Consider the following 20,302-nt stretch of genomic DNA (forward strand, 5'->3'; position numbering starts at 1 on the left):
CTCTCTTTCTGCCTCGACACTGTGTGTGAGGTTTATCCATGGAGACAGCACATTTTTTCTGTGCTGTGCAGTGTTCTATCGTATGATTAATCTTCAGTTGTTTATCTTTTCTTTGTGGTTCTTACAAACAGTGCTGCTAAGATCTTTCTCTTCCTTTCTCCTTTTCTCTCCTTTCTTTTCTTTTCTCTCCTTTTTTTTCTTTTCTTTCTTTCTTTTATTTCATCTTTCTACAAGGCTTCACTTTGTTTCCCACATTGGGTGAAGTGGCACCTTCTTAGCTCACTTCAGCCTGGAACTCCTGGGCTCAGGCAAACCTCCTGCCTCAGCCTCTCAAGTAGGTGGAACTACAGATGTACACCAACACACTCAGCTAACTTTTCCATTTTTTGTAGAGATGGGGTCTCATTATGTTCCTGGGCTCAAGTGGTCTTCCTGCCTTGGCCTCCTTGCCTCGGCCTCCCAAAGTCCTGAGACTACAGGTGCACACCAACACACCTGGCCCTAAGAACTTTCTTAGTCATGTCTCCTTGAGCTCATGTGTAGGAGCTTCTCCAGGGACATATAAATAAGTAGGAGTGAAACTGGTGGGTTGTTTGGCATGCTCATTTTCAACTCTACTAGGTCTTGTCAAATTTCTCTCCAGAATGGTTGCACCAATTTATTCTTCTATCAGGATTGCTTCAAAATTTCCAGAGTGCCACATCCTGCCAAGTTTTGATTTGCCAGACTTAGTTATTGTTTGGCCAGTTGTTTGTGACGTGATATTCATTGTGGGTTTTACTAGAATTTACACATTAAATGGAGCAGAACATCTTTTTACATGTTTATGGGCTCTTTATTTAAAGTAACTCTTCTTTAAGGTGCCTATCCATGTGTTTTTCTTTTATTTTCTTTGTGTTGTTTGCTGGGTTCTTGTTGATGTATGGGATATCAGTCCTTTTTTGGTTATATCTTCTTTCACTTTGTGGCTTGCATTTTTGATGTTTTTATTTGGGTCTTTCAATGAACAGAATATTTTATTTTAATACAGTTGTGTTTATCAAACTTTTCCTTCATTATTTGTACTTCTGGGATTCCGCTTAAGGAATATTTACCACCTCAGATTCATAAAAATATTAATCCTGTACTACAAACATTGATCTTTTTATATATTTATGAATAAACAATTTACCAGTACCATTTATTTGGGAGCCTATCTTTTTTCCATTGGTCTGTAATGTCAATTACATCAAATATCAGGTTTTCAGATGTATATGGGTCTGTTTCTGGGCCCTCTCTTTTGTACCATCTGAATCCTTAATAAGATTTCATATTCCATTTGTGAGAAACCACACCTTTATTTTTTCCCTTTTATTTTAAGCATATTGCTATACTATCAGTATCATTGAGTCAGTCTATCTTCTAGTCAATAAAAAAAAAAAACTATTATAGAATTCCAAGCTGTGTGCTCAGCATTGAACTGGAAACAGTATAGGGAGTTAGGCTACAGAATAAAGTATAAGACAAAGTCTCTGCCCTCATGACAGTTGGGAGAAAGCAAGGGACAAGTGTTTATTATGTACTCACTTTGAGCTCGGCATCCTGTGAGACGGTTATGGGAGTTAATCTTTCTGGGTAAATCATGTTAACTCTTAGGAAACAATTAGAGCAAGCTTGTCTAACCTGTGGTCCTTGGGCCACATGTGGCCCAGAATGGTTTTGAATATGGCCCAACACAAATTTGTAAACTTTCTTAAAATGTAACGAGATTTTCTTGCCATTTTTTTTATAATTCATCAGCTATCGTTAGCGTTAGTGTATTTTATGTGTGGTTCAAGACATTTTTTCTTCCTTCACTGTGGCCCAAGGAAGCCGAAAGATTGGAAACCCCTGAGTTAAAGTATACTTTGAGGCAAATTTTATTTCTGTTTAGTTGTACTTTTTAGTCTGTAAGTACTAGAGAAGTTCAAGGACATGTTTGACCCTATGCATAATTTATTAATTTATGAAGAAGGGAGAGTGTGATTATGGATGGGCAAACAGGAGTATAAGTACTTGGCACTGAATTAACTTGGGTATTTTTAAACTCTTCTAAGTCTCTTTTTCTGCCTAGAGTTACATTAGTTCTACAGAAAACTGCTCTTTTTCACAGAATAATTTGGGACATAAAATGTTGAACCCCACAGAAGCATTGTCCAGGTTCTGTAGAATTATTTGTCCAGATATGATGGACCTCAAATGAGAAACCGTACCCACTGGAAGACTGGACTTCCTGTGTGGTTAATATGGAAGCAAATTCCAGTTTCTCTCGGGACCTTAATTTGAGGTCATTAAAAAAATAACCTTGCAACTATCAGATGCAATTCTTCAGGGTTTTTTGACATATTTGATAATCCTATAAAGTTATTTATATTGGTATACAATCTAGGATTTCTCCAATACAAAAGAACAATGTCACAAGATGAAATAGACAAGACCACCTTTAAAGAAATGCTGATTTTCACTCATCTATTTTGTTGCAGTTAAATAATGCCAGTGACAAGTTGTCCAAACATGGCTGAATCATTAATGTCATCTAATTCTCATTAATATTAGTCTTCAATTAAGAGAAATTTAGAAAGCACACATGTGTGTGCATACATACAAACAACATCTAGACCAGTTTAGAGAGTAGCTAACTATTCCTATTATGAATTAAAAATTTGTCATTTTAATATTGAGCAATTTTAAAAGAGATTTAAGTTTGTCAGATACAATGACCTATCATAGACACTTTGAATAAAAAATCTATTCATTTTTCACAAATGAATTCTTTGGTTTCATGTAGAAATTGTTTTACTCTCTTCTCACCTTTCTTTTGGAAGAGCATCTCTAACCAATTAACATATAGGCTAGAAAAAAAATCTTGGCTGGCTGTATACCTCCACCCACCCAGGCTACATACTTTTCATTGTTCACCAGTCGCTACTCAATGCTCCTCAGTGAGGCACCAAGGAACTTCTGGATTTCCACTCTACTTTTCAGACTTTGGACTAGGTGCTTTCTATACCTTGTCTTTTCACTGTGTTTGGGCTGTTGAATACATACAGAAACTTGGAAATTGGTGTAAAACAGCTTGGCATAAAGTTAAGTTGTATGATTATCTTCTGTATTAAGAACTTGTCTTCTATTATAAAAGCTAAGTCAAATCCATGCATAATAAAAATTGACCATATTTAATTACCAGGTGGTCATTTAATCAAATTGTCAAGTATGTCACAAAAATAGGGACAAATCAATGATATGGTATTCAAGATAGCATTATCATATAGCAGTAATATGGTATTCTTTGGTGTGTTTGTCATTGACAGAATTTAAATTATACTGGACACAATGCTAATTGAGAATTTTTGTTAGAAAAAAAATCTTTCTAACAAAACTTAAGCATCCCCTTTATTTTACAAATAATGTATATGAGGGCATTGTTTCTTTCCTTCTTACTTGTGAGGCTAAGGATGTTCTATTTAGAAAGTCAGTGTTTGCACTTTTAACCAATATAGAACAAAAGACTTGCATACGTTTGCTATTGCGTATGTTTGTCAAATGTTTAATCAAGATGCTTTTTTCCTGAGGTGTATATTTAGTCTTATATAATTTTATAGAAGTTCATTTGGCAGATGAAACAAGGTAACCTTTTCTAAAATGGAACTGTTAAACTTCATCTATCTCAGATAAGAAAGAAAATTCCAATTCATATACCCTGGACCAATGACCATATGTGCATATTTTTACATATTTCTCTTCTGTAAATGTATCATGCAAAGTATCTGTTTCTTGAATCTCTACAGGTGATAGGAAATCAGTTTTCTGATATGAATATTTTCACAATTAATGCAACAAATTAAAACTACTTGTGAAATTCCTCCTATTGACACTAACATCATCAGAATTATAACTGAAGTAGTCAGTCAGTCCTTGTTCATTATAGTGTCTGGCTTTGTGATTTCTTGTAGAGAGGAGCCATGCTTATTTTTCACTTCCAGGTGAAGTATGTGAAAGAGACGCCATACTGAGTCCTCAGTACTTCTTATACTTTAACAGAGTTTGCCTTTTCTTTCCCCAACTTTACTTCCAAAGCAACTCAGAGAGAGACAAAAACCGTCTCTGGTTCAGAAGTTCACAGTCACCACATGTGTAATATATGTGTGTAGTCCATTAAAGCATCTTCCAAAGTATGCAAAACTCCTTTTGGGTGTTTTATAGAATCATCACTATTCTTAGGATGTTGCTTTTGCATAAGCTAACATTTATCACTTGTGCTCATGCCATTCCAAACCTCTTATCTCCTCCAAATTTGAATGAACAGCCCAGAAATTATCCAGGAGAAAATTCAATAACTTTTAATTAATTTGCATGGCCTGGAGGAATAAATGAAATTGCACGTAACCAATAATGCTGCCCATATTGCATGTCTGAAATATAGACCAGCCCAACTCTGCACAACCTCCCCTTTCAAATGTATCTAAATCAATTCCCTGTTGTAATGTAACTCATTCTTATTGCTGTCTAGTTATGCCTAGATGCCTGAGATAAGATGCCCTTCTGTCCTAACCTTCATTATTCTTTCAAAAGTTGGCAATACGTTGGATACATTTTTATTTTTCCTCTCACTTTTAGAAAACAGTTTCTTACCAGAACCAAACTGATTAATGTAAATAGATTTTTAAAATATACCTGCATACCTATATAATGAATTATGTAATTATCCTGAAATTAAAAAGAGCAAACACATTTTCCATTGAATTCAATAAACTTTTATTTTATACCAGCCTTGTTCACAGCAGTGCACTGAGGACATATCCAAGGTCGGATAATGCCATGTCTCTGATTTCAAAAAAATGTAGTCCATTGTGGTAGATGGCATTCACAGATAATTGCATCATTGTGTGGGAGGTGAGAAGTACTAGAGAAGTGTTAGGTCAGTGCAAAAGTAATCGCGGTTTTTGCCATTGCTTTCAATGACAAAAACCATGATTACTTTTGCACTGACCTAATATGAAAGCACAAGAATTAGATAGTCTAGTTGGATGAGAAAGGAGAAGTTACAGGCTAGACCTTCCCAGATAAGTTTTTATCAGACAGAAGTTGAAGGCTGAGGAATGTTGTAGCAGTTTCATCCATTTTCAGTCCTGTTAATAAGGCATGCTAGATGTGTTTCTGAATGAATGAACAGGTTTAAATATTTTCCTCTCTGGTCAGGATGTTAATCCTGAGTAAAGGTGGCACAGGATATAAAATCAGCATTTGGAGAAAGTAATATCAAATCAAGGATCTTGCAAATGAAGGATATGTTTAAAATATTTTAAAAATCTCAGTTAATGTATACGATGAACAGCTTCACTTTATGGTTCATTAAATATGTAATATTGCCCTGTTATGAATAGATATGTTAAAATAATTATGTTAGTTTTCTAATGCCCATCTCTCTTAGGGCAGTGTTTTTCGAAGTGTGATTTCTGGGCAAGCTACAGCAGAATTATTTAAGGAGTGCTTGTTGAGTCCGAATCAGAAGTTCTGGAGCTAGAGCCCTGGCATCTTCATATTTGCAATGTCCTGTTCCAGTTGAATTTAATATCCACCAAATTTCAATAGCATGGTCTCAGAGTTAATAAACTATTTAGGAAAGTGGTAACATTATATTTCCTTCCACATATATTTTAAGACAGTTTCACTGACAAATTGATTTCTGTTATTTCCATGTATAATTTTACTGACATTTTCTATTTTTTTCTCAATGCCCAGTTATTAAATGTTAGATAAATTATTTTAAAATCATTAAATAGTTTAAATCTTTTTTTTTTTTTGTAAAGCATCAGAGCAAAGATATTTATGGAATAGTTTTCATTGTAATGACTTTCCCTGTGGAGTGTCCACACAGAACTTTCTCCTGGTCTGGCAAATTATGTGGCTTAGAGTGCTCATGTTCAGAGCCTGCTGATGGCTGGGCAAGCTTGGCTCTAGTGAGTACAGATGTTGGCTTGTCCTATGTTGATGCTGGGCTTTGGCTCAGCACTCCATGGGCCAGACATGGTCCTGGAGGTGTTGCTGGTTTTTCTCATAGCATTATAATTGCAGATAAAAGTTTAGTGTGGGCCAGGCACAGTGGCTCAAGCCTGTAACCCGAGCACTTTGGGAGGCTGAGGCGGGTGGATCACAAGGGCAAGAGATCGAGACCATCCTGGTCAACATGGTGAAACCCCGTCTCTACTAAAAATACAACAAAAAATTAGCTGGGCATGGTGGCGTGTGCCTGTAATCCCAGCTACTCAGGAGGCCAAGGCAGGAGAATTGCCTGAACCCAGGAGGTGGAGGTTGCGGTGGGCCGAGATCAGGCCATTGCACTCCAGCCTGAATAATGAGAGTGAAACTCCGTATCAAAAAAAAAAAAAAAAGTTTAGTGTGTTTATATACAGACAGTAGGATAATGTGTTCCTAATCTCGTGTCCTCTGATCTCCTGTCAGGCCAAACCTTGCCAGATGATTGAGTGTGCAGTAATTGTAGTTGCATTTAGTTGTGAAGGATATTAAGGCTTCTGGGTTATTGCTCCAAATTCAAGATCAAGGACTCTGATCCTAAAAGAAAATTGAAGCTGCATGGATGTGCTAATGGTTGCTTGCAAATAACTTCAAATAAATCTTTACTTTTAAAAGTTTACTAGCTAAACTAAACTAGAAGAAGTTATCTTGATTTGTTCTACAGTATATCAACGCCTCAAATATTACCTCTGATGGCCAACTGTTGAAGTTTATATTAGATTATTGAATGTATTTGTCAGTGATATCAGTTTCACCTGCATTTGGCTTATTACCTAGAAGTTCAGATGATCTAACACCCATTGCTGAAATACTTGAAAATTTATCACTCTGTGTCCTCCAATTTCTCTGGGGCCCCTTGGCCCTCCTAAATAGGATGTGGGCAGGACTCCTATGCTGGAGCCCCTCAAACCTTCTCCTCCAGAGCTAGTCACATGGGTGCCCTGGTGTTGGTGGCCACATCCCTGTCTTGCCCATTGAATTTATTTGTTGAAATTGTGTAAACCTCCCCAGGTTTTCCAAAATTGGAATCCTGTGAGGGGTTCCATGTTGTTAGACACTTTTGCAGTCTTTGCTACCTTCCCCAGTTCCCCATCCATAGTGGGTTGTATGGTGGTTCTTAGAAAAAACATGTCATGCCCTAATACTCAGAACTTATGACTATTACCTACATGGCAAAAGATCTAATTATTGATCTTTTTTTAACCTTTGGTATTATTTTTCTTTATTATTTCATTTGTGTGGGTACATAGTAGGTGTATGTATTAATATTTATGGTTACATGAGATGTTTTGATACAGGCATCCAATGTGAAATAAAAACGTCATGAAGAATGACAGATCCATTTCCTGAAGCATTTATTCTTTGAGTTACAAACAATGCAGTTACAGTCTTCAGGTGATTTTTAAATATGCAGTCAGGTTATTGACTACAGTCACTCTGTTAAGCTATCAAATAGTAGGTGTTATTTATTCTTTCTCTTTTCTTTTGTATCCATGTTAGACATCCCCACCCTCCCGATTCCCTACTATCCTTCCCAGCCTCTGGTAATCATTCTTCTACTCTCTATGTCAATGAGTTCAATTCTTTTGAATTTTAGATGCCACAGATAAGTAAAACCACATGATGTTTGTCTTCTGTTCCTGGATTATTTCATTTAATGATCTCCATTTCCATCCATGTTGTTGCAACTGACTGGATCTCATTCTTTTTTATGGCTGAGTAGTACTCCATTGTGTTTATGTACCACTTTTTTTAATCCATTCATCTGTTGATGAACATTTTGGTTCCATCCAATTCTTAGCTGTTATAAACAGTGCTGCAACAAACCTAACAGTGCAGATAAATAAATACACTGACTTCCTTTCTGTCTTCCTGTAATGAAAGTAATTTTCTCTGGTGATCTGAGTTAGTTTCTTGCTTTTTATTTTTTTGTGTATTCATTTTATGTTTTTTGGTTTGAGGTTACCATAGGGCTTGCACAAACTATTTTAGAACCCACGACTTTAACCTGATTAACAACTTCACACTATTGGCATAAACAAACAAGGAAAAAGAAAATTAATAAAAATTTTACACCTTAACTTTTTCCCTCATTTTTAAATTTTTTCTTTTGATTTACATTATATTGTACTATATCTTGAGAAATTGTTATTATTTTTTATTTGTTCATCATTTAGTCTTTCTATATAGGATAAGAGTAGTTTATACACCACAGTTACAGGGTTATAATTTTCTGTGTTTTTCTGTGTGCTTTCTATTAATGTTGAGTTTTGTACCTTCGGGTGACTATTTGTTGCTCATTAATGTTCTTTCTGACTGAAGTACTCTCGTTAGCATTTCTTATAGGACAGGTCTGGTATTGATGACACCCCTCAGCTTTTGTTTGTCTGGGAACATCTTTATTTCTTCCTCATGCTTGAATGTTATTTTCAATGGATATACTATTAGGGTAAACGTGTTTTTCCTTCAGAACTTTGAATATGGCATGTCACTCTCTCCTGGTCTGTAAGGTTTCCACTGAACAGTGCTGCCAGGCATATTGGAGCTTTATTGGATGTTACTTGTTTCTTTTCTCTTGCTGCTTTTAGGATCCTTTCTTTGTCCTTGGCCTTGGAGAGTCTGATTATTAAATACCTTGAGGTAGTCTTGTTTGGGTTAAATCTGCTTGGTATTCTATCACCTTTTAATTGGATATTAATATCTTTCTTTAGGTTTGGGAAGGTATCTGTTATTATCCTTTTGAATAAACTTTCTACCCCTATATCTTTTCTACCACTTCTGTAAGGCCAATAACCCTTTAGATTTGTTCTTTTGAGGCTATTTTCTAGATCCCACAATTGTGGTTCATTGTTTTGTTTTTCTTTTTCCCCACTGACTATATTTTCTTTTCTTTTCTTTTTTTTTTTTTTTTTTTTTTTTTTTTTGAGACAGAGTCTCACTCTGTCACCAGGCTGGAGTGCACTGGCACAATCTTGGCTCACTACAACATCTGCCTCCCAGGCTCAAGCGATTCTCCTGCCTCAGACTCCTGAGTAGCTGGGACTACAGGTGCATGCCACCACACCCAGCTAATTTTTGTATTTTTAGTAGAGATGGGGTTTCACCATGTTGTCCAGGATGGTCTCAATCTCTTGACCTCATGATCTACCTGCCTCAGCCTCACAAAGTGCTGGTATTACAGGCATGAGCCACCACACCCATCCCACTGACTGTATTTTCAAATGGCTTGTTTTCAGGCTCACTAATTCTTTCTTCTGCTTGATCAATTCTGCTATTGAAGGAGTCTGAGGTATTCTTCAGTATGCCAATTGCGTGTTTCAGTTCCAGACTTTGTCTTCGATTTTTTTAAATTATTTCAGTTTCTTTGCTAAAGTTATCTAATATAATTCTGAATTCCTTCTCTGTGTTATCTTGAATTTCTTTGAGTTTCCTCAATGCAGCCATTTTGAATTCTCAGTCTGAAAGTTCGCATAACTCTGTTTCTCCAAGATTGTTTTCTGGTTCCTTATTTAGTTCATTTGGTTTCCTGAGTGGTGTTCATCTTACTACGTGTTCTTTGGTGTCTGGGCATTGAAGAGTTAGGTATTCATTTCTAGTCTTTACTGTCTCAGCTTATTTGTAGCAATCCTTCTGGGGAAGGCTTTTCTGATACATGAAAGGTCTTGGGTGTTGTGATCTAAGCTGTATTTTCTTTAGCAGCATCCCAAGCCCAGTTACACTGTGGTTCTTTCAGACTCCTACAGGTACTACCTTGATGGTCTTGGACAAGATTAAGAAAATTCTCTGTATGCCCAGGCAGAGACTCTTGTTCTCTTCTTTTACTTTTTCCCAAATATGCAGAGTATCTCTCTCTATTCTGAGCCACCTAAAGCTGGGAGTGGAGTGACACCAGCACACCTCAGAGGCTACCACCACCATGACTGTGCTGTGTCAGATCTTGGTATTGTTTGGCACTGTGTCCCCAATCAAATCTCATGTCAAATTATAATTCTTAATGTTGTAGGAGGACCTGGTGGTAGGCAAATGGATCCTGGAGGCAGAGTTTCCCCTTGCAGTTCCACGATGCTGAATGAGTTCTCACAAAATCTGATTGTTTAAAAATGTGTAGCACTTCTTCCTTTGGTCTCTCTCTCTCTCTCTCTTTTTCTCTCTTCACTGTTCCACTATGTGAAGAAGGTGCTTGCTTCCCCTTTGCCTTTCAACCATGATTGTAAGTTTCCTGAGGCCTTCCCAACCATGCTTTCTGTACAGCCTGCAGAACTGTGAGTCAATGAAACTTCCTTTCTTCATAAATTACCCAGTCTCAGGTATTTTTATAGCAGTGTGAGAACAGACTCATATAGTCCAGAAGCCAGCACAGCACTGGATCTCACCCACAGTCTGCTGTAGCCACTCCCTGGCCACTGCCTATGTCTGCTCAAAGCCCTTGGGGCTCTGTAGCAAGCAGGTGTCAAAGCCCTCTAGACCTGTGTTCTTCTCTGCAGGGTGGTGAAGTCCCCCAGACACTTAGGTAGGTCCAGAAGTGCTGTCTGAGAGTCAGGGGCTAGAATCATAAACCTTAGAAGTCTACCTGTCATTCTATTGTACTGTGGCTGAGCTGGTACTCAGACCACAAGACACTGTTCTTCTCACTATTCCCTCTTTTTTCCAAAGTCATCAGAGCCTCACCCATACCCACTGCCAGCCTAAGCCATGAGGATTACTGCCAAACTACTGCAAATATTCCCTTAAGCCCCAGTGTTTCTTAGGTCAGCTTGTAGTAAATGCTGCCTGGCCTGGGACTCACAATTGAGTGCATTGCACTTTCCTCTGGCCCAGGGCAGGTCCAAATGTGTCATCCAAGAGTCATGTTCTAAAACTGATCACACCATGAGTCTGCTTAGTGCTTTTCTCCCCTGTGGCTGTGCTGGCGCCTAAGAAGCAAGACAAAAATCCTGTTTGCTTTTCCCTCTGCTTTTCTCAAGCAAAAGGAGTTTTGCCCCTTTGCCACTATAGCTGGTCATGTGCTGAGTCTCTCTTGAAGCCAGCCAGTCTCAGAGGCACACCAAGGTCCTTAAGTAGGACTTGGACGTCACTGCTGGTTATTCAGGACTCGAGGACTCTTCAGTTAGCAAGTAACTAATGCTGCCAAGAAGTCCTTTTCTTCAAGGCACTGGGATCCTTCTGGCCCAGACTCTTACTAGATATGTGGTCTGGAAGCTAGGTCCTCGAATGGGGCCTCATGACTGTGGCCAGTGCCCTATCCTCCTGTGGCTGAGCTGGTATCCAAGATACAAGACAGAGTCCTTCCCACTCTGACCCCCTCCTATTCTCAAGTAGTAGGAAGGGGTCTCTTTTGTAGCCATTAGCTGTGCAGCTGGGGTAAGGCAGGGGTGATGCCAGCATTCCCTTGGCTGCCTCCATGGCCCATACTGCCTTTCAAATTTACTTGGAGACAAAGAATGCTGTAGCCATCAGTGGCAAGATTTGTAGGCACACAACTTCCCATAGCTGGGATCTGTGATTCCCCTCTGGCTGAGGCTTGTTTAAACGCTCCCTCTGGGGGTGGGCATAAGCTGAATTTGGTCCAGTTTTCCTTTCTGCTCTATCAAGATAGCACTCACAATTGCTATGTTCTCCCTCCCCCAGCACCAAGAGATGCTCTTGGCATCATGCCTCTGCTGCTGGGGGTTGGGGGAGGGATGGTGTCGGTGATTCAGGGATTTTTAAAAAGTCTCTTCAGTGCCTCTTTCAGCAATATGAAGTTAAAACTAGATTCTGTGAATACTCCCCTGATTTTTCATTCTTATGAATGTGTTTTTTCTGTGTATGAAGTTGTTAACTTGGTGTCCTTGTAGGAGGAATGATCGGTGGAGCCTCGTATTCCCTCCTCTTACTCCGATTATTGATCTTAAAGGAGGAGTTTATTTTGAGTTATCCAGATGGTCCCTTAATGCATGTATCTTCCTCAGAGAATCCATAGAGGAGGAGGCAATGCAAAGATAGGAGAGAGAGGGACTGATGTAGTCACAAACCAAGGAAGTTAATAGCCACCAGAAGCTTCAGGAGGTAAGGGATAGGTTGCCACTGCATTGGAGGAAATATGGCCCTGCTGACACCTTGGTTTTGGACTTCTGGCCTCTAGAACTGTGAGAGAATAAATTTCTTTTGCTTTGGCCACCCAGTCTTTGGTATTCCCTTATAGCAGCCTGAACTGAGATAATCCCCAAGCCTCACTTTGTGCCTGCATATCTGCTATGCTTGGGAGCTTATGATAAAAAATAATATTAGTAATAACTTAGTTTTTATGTCTTAAGATTTCCACATGTCAACCTAACTTCATCCAAATGGCCAGTCAGAATGCACTGTTCTTACCTTGAGTCACTTGTTTTTCCAATTGGAGATGAAGCTTTCATCCTGGGGTCTTCACACAGCCCCCAGATCCTTTCCCCCATTAAAAAATATGGAAACATCTATAAAGTTTGGATTTACACCTTCTGAGAACTGAGAGACCTTCTGACTCGGGCTCACAATAGTGCCCAGCAGGTGTGGTCAGACAGAGACAAACATGGCTGCTGATTTGAAATACTGCTGGGCTGATCCCTCAGCCTGCCCCTCAACTTGCTTTCCTTGTCCAGCCCTTGCAGGCACTAACTGTGAGGTGCTCATCCATCACCCTAAGAACAGGTACCTCGCCACAGTACTTCATCATGAGATGGCCTCTGTGACCCCCAAGGTCATTCCCATCTCAGTCAATTTTCTGATTCTGATTTGATGGGAAATTTCTCAGTGATTAAACTTCTTATTTTCTTCCCTAATCTATACCACCGAAGGCGTTTCTACATGTGTAGACTAGAGAGGCATTTCTGAAACACTGTTTTCTGTGTAGGAGGGAGATTTGGCCGACAGCTTCTACAAGTACCTATTCGCACTGACAGCTGCGTAGGTAACTAAGAGGATTTTCTTGATTTGGGCAGCCAATCTTACCAGGGCCTGAGGGATATTTTCTTTTCTAAAGGAGTTAGCTATACAACCAGAAAAATCCTTGTAAACATTTCTTTTTGTCCAATGGGTTTCCAAAGTCGATTATAGCTTGTTTGGAGCAGGAAAACAAATGAGAGTGAATAGTCAGGGAGCATCTTCTGGCACCACTGATGTTCACTGCCCCAATTTCCTTTTCTTTTTGCAGACCCTAGTGCAGCCTGATATGCCTGAAGATAATTGTTACCCTACACCATTACATGGGGCAAGTAGCGCTAATTTCAGGGGACTGAGAAAACCCTTGTATTAGGTACTTATAAAAATTCATGTAATCAATTTTCAGTAAATATTGACTGATTTCAGGTGTTACATCATAGCACCATAGATATCATGTCTACTTTTAAGTATGGACCATTTCTGAAAGACTTATACAAGCTACATTGGATCCACAATGATATCATCTAGTGATCCCTTTTCCTTCCTTGAATGAACCTCCCTCTTCTCTCCTTGTAGTTGTACACTGGGTGAGAGAGACCTGGGTTTGGATTTTGCCTCAATCAAGGTCTAATTGGTCTGGGGAAAGTTACTTTAACTCTGTAATCTGATTGTCTACAAATGGGGACAGTAATGCCTACCTCAGAAAATTGTGGCAAAAGAAAATGTCATAATGCATTTGATATACTTAGCACAGTATCTGACATGAGACACCTATCCACCTCATTACTGTAATGAATATTATAACTGTTTATATTGCTGTAGTTGTATATGAGAGTTATTCATCTGTCATGACCTCAACTCCCTGGGACATAGCTGAGAATCTGTATCAGGCCCTTCTCACTTTGCTCTGAAGAAATACTGGGGACTTGGTAATTTATAAATAAAGGTTTAATTGGCTCACAGTTCTGCAGGCTGTATGGGAAACATAGTGGCATCTGCTTCTGGGGAGGCCTCAGGAAGCTTCCAATCATGGCAGAAGGCAAAGGGGGAGCAGGCACCTCACATGGTGAAACCAGGAACAAGAGAGCAAGGGGGAAGGTGTCACACACTTTTAAAGGACCAGATCTCCTGAGAACTTGCTCACTACATGAGAACAGTGCCAAGAGGAGTGTGCTAAGCCATTCATGAGAAATTCATCACCATGATTCAGTTACTTCCCACCAACCCCACAGATTTGGGCAGAGATACATATCCAAACTATATTCGAATCTAAAAAGAAATTAGAAAGGTTCTGTTGTTAAAGCAGTTGCCTTAGGATTCATTAAGTACTAAATTGCAAGTGCTTTATTTTTTGAGTACTATGGTTCTCACTCATAATTAGTGTACTTTTACCTTGTTTTACATTGTTAACCAACTTGGTTATAAAGTTTCTAAATTCATAGCAATGCAGTAAGAGAAGTATTGTACGAATATAAATTACTTTTAGAGGCACATATGGCAATAACAGTGGCATACAAGTGACAATAAGGAAAGGGACAGGAAAATTATGATATATGCTCAGCATTGAGACTTATAGTGATTGTACTAAATAATTATGGAAAAGTTAAATTATCTTCAGGTCATACCAAGAAAACTTAAAAGAATATGCTCCATTTCTGGGAATAATTACCACACTTTTTAAGTTTGCTTGATTGAATAGGCAGTTAATAATTTATTTGGAAAATCCATGTACTTGAAATATCTTACTTTTTATTCCTCTAAGAATAAAAAATGTTAAGGACAATAGTACAGGCTAAGTTCCCTTATTCAGAATGCTTGGAACCAGAAGTATTTTGAATTTCAGACTTTCTCAGATTTTGGAATATTTGCATTGCACTAACTGGTTGAGCATTCCAAATCAAAACATCTGAAATACAAAATACTCCAATGAGCATTTCCTTTGAGTATCTTGTTGATGCTCAAAACATTTTGGATTTTGAATTTATATTAACTTTTCTGGGTCTATGAAAAAAACGTGTTCAGAGGTATGTTAAATAATCTCCTCTAGGAATTTTATTCTGAGATTTAAAAATGTAATGTCCAAGTAGGGATTCAAATTATTACTATGCAAATGTTATTACATAAACATATGTAACACTATGAGAATTGAATAACTGAGCAATTGGGCCAAAAATAATTTCTAAATGAATTATAATTTCATAAATTATACCTTAGCATATATATGCATTGTTGGAAAAGATCATTTGTATAAGAAAAAAGGTGTTTTTTCGTGGAATCACAAAAGTTTCAAACTGGAAGGAACCTAACAGTTCTAGTCTAGCTTCCCTTCTAAGACAGGAGTCTCCTGTACCACTCCCTATATACCCTTAGGGTCATGAAGCAGTTTCAATAATGGATGCTGGAGCCAAATTGCCTGAGTTTATATTCCAGCCCTACCACTTACAGTCATGTAACCTTGAGCTAGTCACTTCACCTGTCTGTATCAGGTGCTTATTGGGGAGATGTATAATTACACATAGAAATTATTATCTTGAAAATTACATGAGTTAGTATATGCAAAGCACTTAAAATAGGGTTTGGAATACAAGTGCCAATAAACTGTTTAGTGACATATAATCTGTAATCCCTTAAATTAGGAGCTACACTAAGTGAAAAGGAGAGACAAGGACATTTGTCATGTGGTTCATGAGTGTTACATGCTGGGGTGATTTGTACGAACTGACTTATCTGCATTAGAACCATCATATCTTGATGCTTATGTGATATTTTTGTCATAGTCATTTTCATGGTTAGTGGCTCATGGGGGAAGTAGGTACAGGGAGACACCATTATTACTTGAAAAGATAGCTAAACTGACCAGTTACAAAATGTCTTGCCCTCCAAGATGCATTTACTCCCTTGGAAGTGAGTCTCTCACCCTACTTAATAGCATGACTTGCAGCATTTTGTAAGGGTGCATTGGAGTGAACTGCCCTAGTAGGCATCCTGGGTGACATAGGCAAGTATAGAGCAGGACAGAAGAGACAGCCTGGTATTGAGTTGCATGTGATGCTAAAGGTCTGGCTGCATCCCTGGTTGGATCATAGCTAAAAATACTCATCAAGTGAGCAGTGTATCTCAATGAGCACAATGGACCACAGCGACAGGAACTTTGTCTATAGAAAGATTAGTATCAAATTAGCAAGCAAGAGAGGTGTTGACAGAAGAAATTCGAGGCCAGCACCAAGGACAGTTCTCTGAAAGGCTTCTGCAGCAAGCACACAGGCTTTCTCAAAGACAGTTCAGTCTGACAGAAGCCTTCCTTTGACTACATATAAACATGGCTAGGCCTAGAGGGGAAATCTAATAAAGCCAATTTAAATGAAGGTCACATCTTTTCCTCAATAAGTCTTTATGGTTTGTTCAGGATAGCAACAAAATGTTGCTTATGTTGAAAGGTAGATGATTTTCTGAATTCTTGAACTTTTTTTCATTATAATTTTCTTCTGGAATGCTTCTTCTTTTTCTCAAGGCGAGGAAAGTTTCCTGAGAGTGAGTACACAATGATCCTTGATTGTGTTCTTAAGAAAAAGTATTAGAACATATTTAGTTGACTGTGACTTTAGATAACCATGTTAAGAGTATGTGATACTCAGCAAGAGAAACTATCATCAGACAGCCTACAGAATGGGAGGAAAGTTTTGCAATCTATCCATCTAACAAAGGTCTAATATCCAGAGTCTACAAAGAACTTAAACAAATTTAGAAGAAAAAAAAAAAAAACCCCATATAAAAGTGGGCAAAAGACATGAATAGACACTTCACAAAAGTAAACATTTATGGCAGCCAACAAGCATTAAAAAAAAGCTTAATGTCACTCATTATTAGAGAAATGCAAATCAAAACCACTATGAGATACCATCTCACACCAGGCAGAATGGCAGTTATTTAAAAGTCAAGAAACAACAGATGCCTTGAGCCTTTTGGAGGAGAGGAGGAGGCAGAGCATCAGAAAAAATAGCTAATGCATGCTGAGATTAATACCTAGGTGATGGGCTGATAAGTGCAGCAGACCACCATGGCAAAAAGTTACCTATGTAACAAATCTGCATATCCTGTACATGTACCACAGAACTTAAAATTTTTTAAAAAAGAATATGTTCTATCCTTTCTGGGCAGTCTCATGGTGACTACAATCCCTGGAGCTAAAGAATGAACTTGAATCTTTTGTGGCACACATTGAAACATCAGTAATAGTCTATGCTAGAAATCATCTGTTCACTAACCCAGGCTATCGTTACCTGGAAAGTTCTGAATTCACTCCTCTTGGTCTTGTCTTTCTCTATGTCTGCTCCCTGCTAACATTTGGTGGAGTGCTGATGTCATAATTAACAAAGTGTCAGGCTCTCCTCTAAAACTCACTTCTACCCACAGCACCCAACAGTGGCTTCTGACAATTTATCACACCTCTCACAGATGCTTAATCCACTCAGAAATAAGCAGTAATAATTTATTCACCAGCCCCTACACCTGTTCTTTCCATCATAGAGTTAATTCACTGAATGACATGATCTTAGTTTTCTTGTTCTGGAAGCATGTGAAGTAGAAGCTTTTGCTTTCTCAAAAATACATAATTAGCCTCAGAAGCCAAAATAAAGCAAATAAACATAGATTACATGCTGACTGATAAGTAGCTTTACATTGTACATATCAACCAGCAGTTAGTTATCTTTAGAGATCTAGGTACTGGGAATCATTTTCCCCAATGTAGGAGAAAGTTTTGGATTGTTGCCCAGTTTTAAATCTTCTTGCAATATCATAGTTCAACCACAAAACACAGTGGGAGGAATAAGTTGGAAAAAATTGAATGGTAAAAAGGATGGTAAAGTGAAGACAGGAAGCGCATTTTCTTTGTCCCTTTCTCTATGGTGGTAATTGGGCTAATTCATCTGGTATTATCATTCTTTTCAAAACACCTAAAAGCATACTTAAAAATAGTAGACAACTATAATATTTGGCTATCTTTTCAGGTCCACCATCATATTTTCTATATGGCATGTAGTCAAATGCACTATCACTGCAGGAAGATGTGTGCTGGGTCTCTTTGCAACATGGTGTGCGGCGCTAGGCACACATGCTAGACAGCTGTACCAAACAACAGAGACTGAGATCCCAAATCCAAGGAAACATGTCATAAAATGTTCTCTCCTAAATGACAAAACTGTTATTCATGTAAAGTTGATTCATAAGAGAAGAAGATTGAGAAAACAGGTTTCTTTACGAGTGCAAGCAAGAAAGCTACTCAGTTTTGCTTCCATATTTCCAAATAGCATATAATGATAGAATGATTATATAGTAAATCATGTTAATTACTTTCTTCCACAGCTGTTGTTTTCAATATGGGGAAATTATAATTGTTTAAAATAAGTGTGTAACTTTCTTCTACATTTAGTGTACTAAATACAAACAAATGAGGTTTTGAACATCTTTTAATGTTTTATCTTTAGTGAAAGATATGTTAACTCTAAATTTTCAGAATTAAATTAAATGCCATGGTTTTTATTTGCTTATTCAGATTCATAATTTGATTGCACAGTGAGTATTACATTTTAGTAGTATGTAAGATATCAGTAAAACTTTCCTTTGAATTATTCTCATTTGATTCCTTGTAAAGGGCTGATGGTTGTCATTCTTAGCTTATAGTCTACTAAAATATGTGTCTGTGTGCAGTTTGTTTTTATGCAACTTATTTATTTCAAATATATACAGTAAGCAATGACATTAATTTTTTGTGAGATAGTTTTGAGTGTTTTTTGAATTTTCTTTGAAAAAGGTTATACTGTATCTGCAAACTTAATCCCAACATTCATTGAAGAACTGAGAAGTACATGCAATTTTATTTGGGTCATAGATGTTTATTCTTTATGGTTAGATATATTTAATGTTCTTATATAATTTACATTCATGTCAATGAGAAGGAGCTAAGACATATATTTGTATCTCAAATACAAATGCTTTATATTGAGTATAGGCGGAAGAGCCAGTCCTGGTCGTAAGAACAGATGGATAATAAATTCCTTGCTTATTATAAATACGATGATTTTCACAGCAATATTCACAGTAGCAAAGACATGGAATCAATCTAGGTACCCATCAGTGGTGGATTTAATTTTTAAAATGTGGTATATATATATACCATGGACTACTACACAGTTATAAAAAGAATGAAATCATGTCCTTTGCAGCAGCATGGATGCAGCTGAAGGTCATTATCCTAAGCAAGTTAATGTAGAAACAATAAACCATGCATTACATATTCTTACTAATAGCTAGGAGCTAAGTGCTAAGTATACATGGACACAAAGATAGGAGTAATAGGCTCTGGTAACTACTGCAAGTGGGAGGGAGGCATGGGCTGAAAAACTACCACTGAGCAATATGCTCAGTACCTGGGTGATGGGATTCATACCCCAAACCTCAGCTTTATGCGATATACCCATGTAACAAATCTGTACATGTACCCCCAAATCTAAAATAAAGTTAAAATTATAAATAATCAATAACAATAATTTGCAACCAAGTTTTACTTAAAGGAGAAACAGAAGCAGGGTGAAGAAATGTAAGCACATTATAATAGAACAAATATACATCTATTTTAAAATAATAGGAAAAAACACACACATTGACTGTCTCAGTCTTTGTGCATCTGGGATCCAGGCATGGCTAAGCTGTGTCCTCTGCTTCAGGATATGGCAGTGGGAGTCACCTCAAGACTCCACTGGGAAAGGACTGGCTTTCAAGCTCATTTGTTGGTGGTGAAATTCGTTTCCTATTGGCCAGTGGCAGATCTCAGTTCCCTGCCACATGGGCCTCTCCAACAAGACAGTTTGCCTCTTCAAAGTGAGCCAGGAGAGGAGGTGATACAGAGTTTGCTACCATAGGGGAGAGGAAGATGGCTTCCCTTCACCCTTCTCAGTTCTTTGGCTGAGCTATGAATTAAATTGACATAAAACAGATGAACAGGAGAAAAGGTAGACACATTTATTACACGTATAGGGTATCACAGGAAGGAAAACTGAATATTCCCAAACCCAGTGAGATCTAGAAGCATATTATCGTCTTCCTAGGGGATAGAGGAGGGACATGTAGGCAAGTTACAGAGGAGTAAATGATTCTGGGAAAGATGAATGGACCCTCGGAAGGACAGGTGATTGGGCATGGTGTCCAACTCTGGTTTTTTCTGTGATGAGTCAGACCTCTCTACTTGGTAAGATTCCCAGAGAGGGGATTCATGACAGCTAAGCCGCCTCTGGAGGATCCATGTTTAGGCAGCTAAGGGGAACCCAGAGATAGCCCCTCCCTGCACCTTCCC

The 20,302-nt window shown here is 38.1% G+C and overlaps 1 protein-coding gene across 8 annotated transcripts in view; it reads left to right on the top strand.

Annotated features, from left to right (window-relative positions):
- Positions 1-20,302, top strand: part of NCKAP5 (NCK associated protein 5) — a 1,002,432-nt gene that overhangs the window by 609,935 nt on the left and 372,195 nt on the right. The gene's annotated exons all lie outside the window — the stretch shown is intronic.

This window comes from Callithrix jacchus, chromosome 6, assembly GCF_049354715.1.
Source record: "Callithrix jacchus isolate 240 chromosome 6, calJac240_pri, whole genome shotgun sequence".
NCBI lineage: Eukaryota > Metazoa > Chordata > Mammalia > Primates > Cebidae > Callithrix > Callithrix jacchus.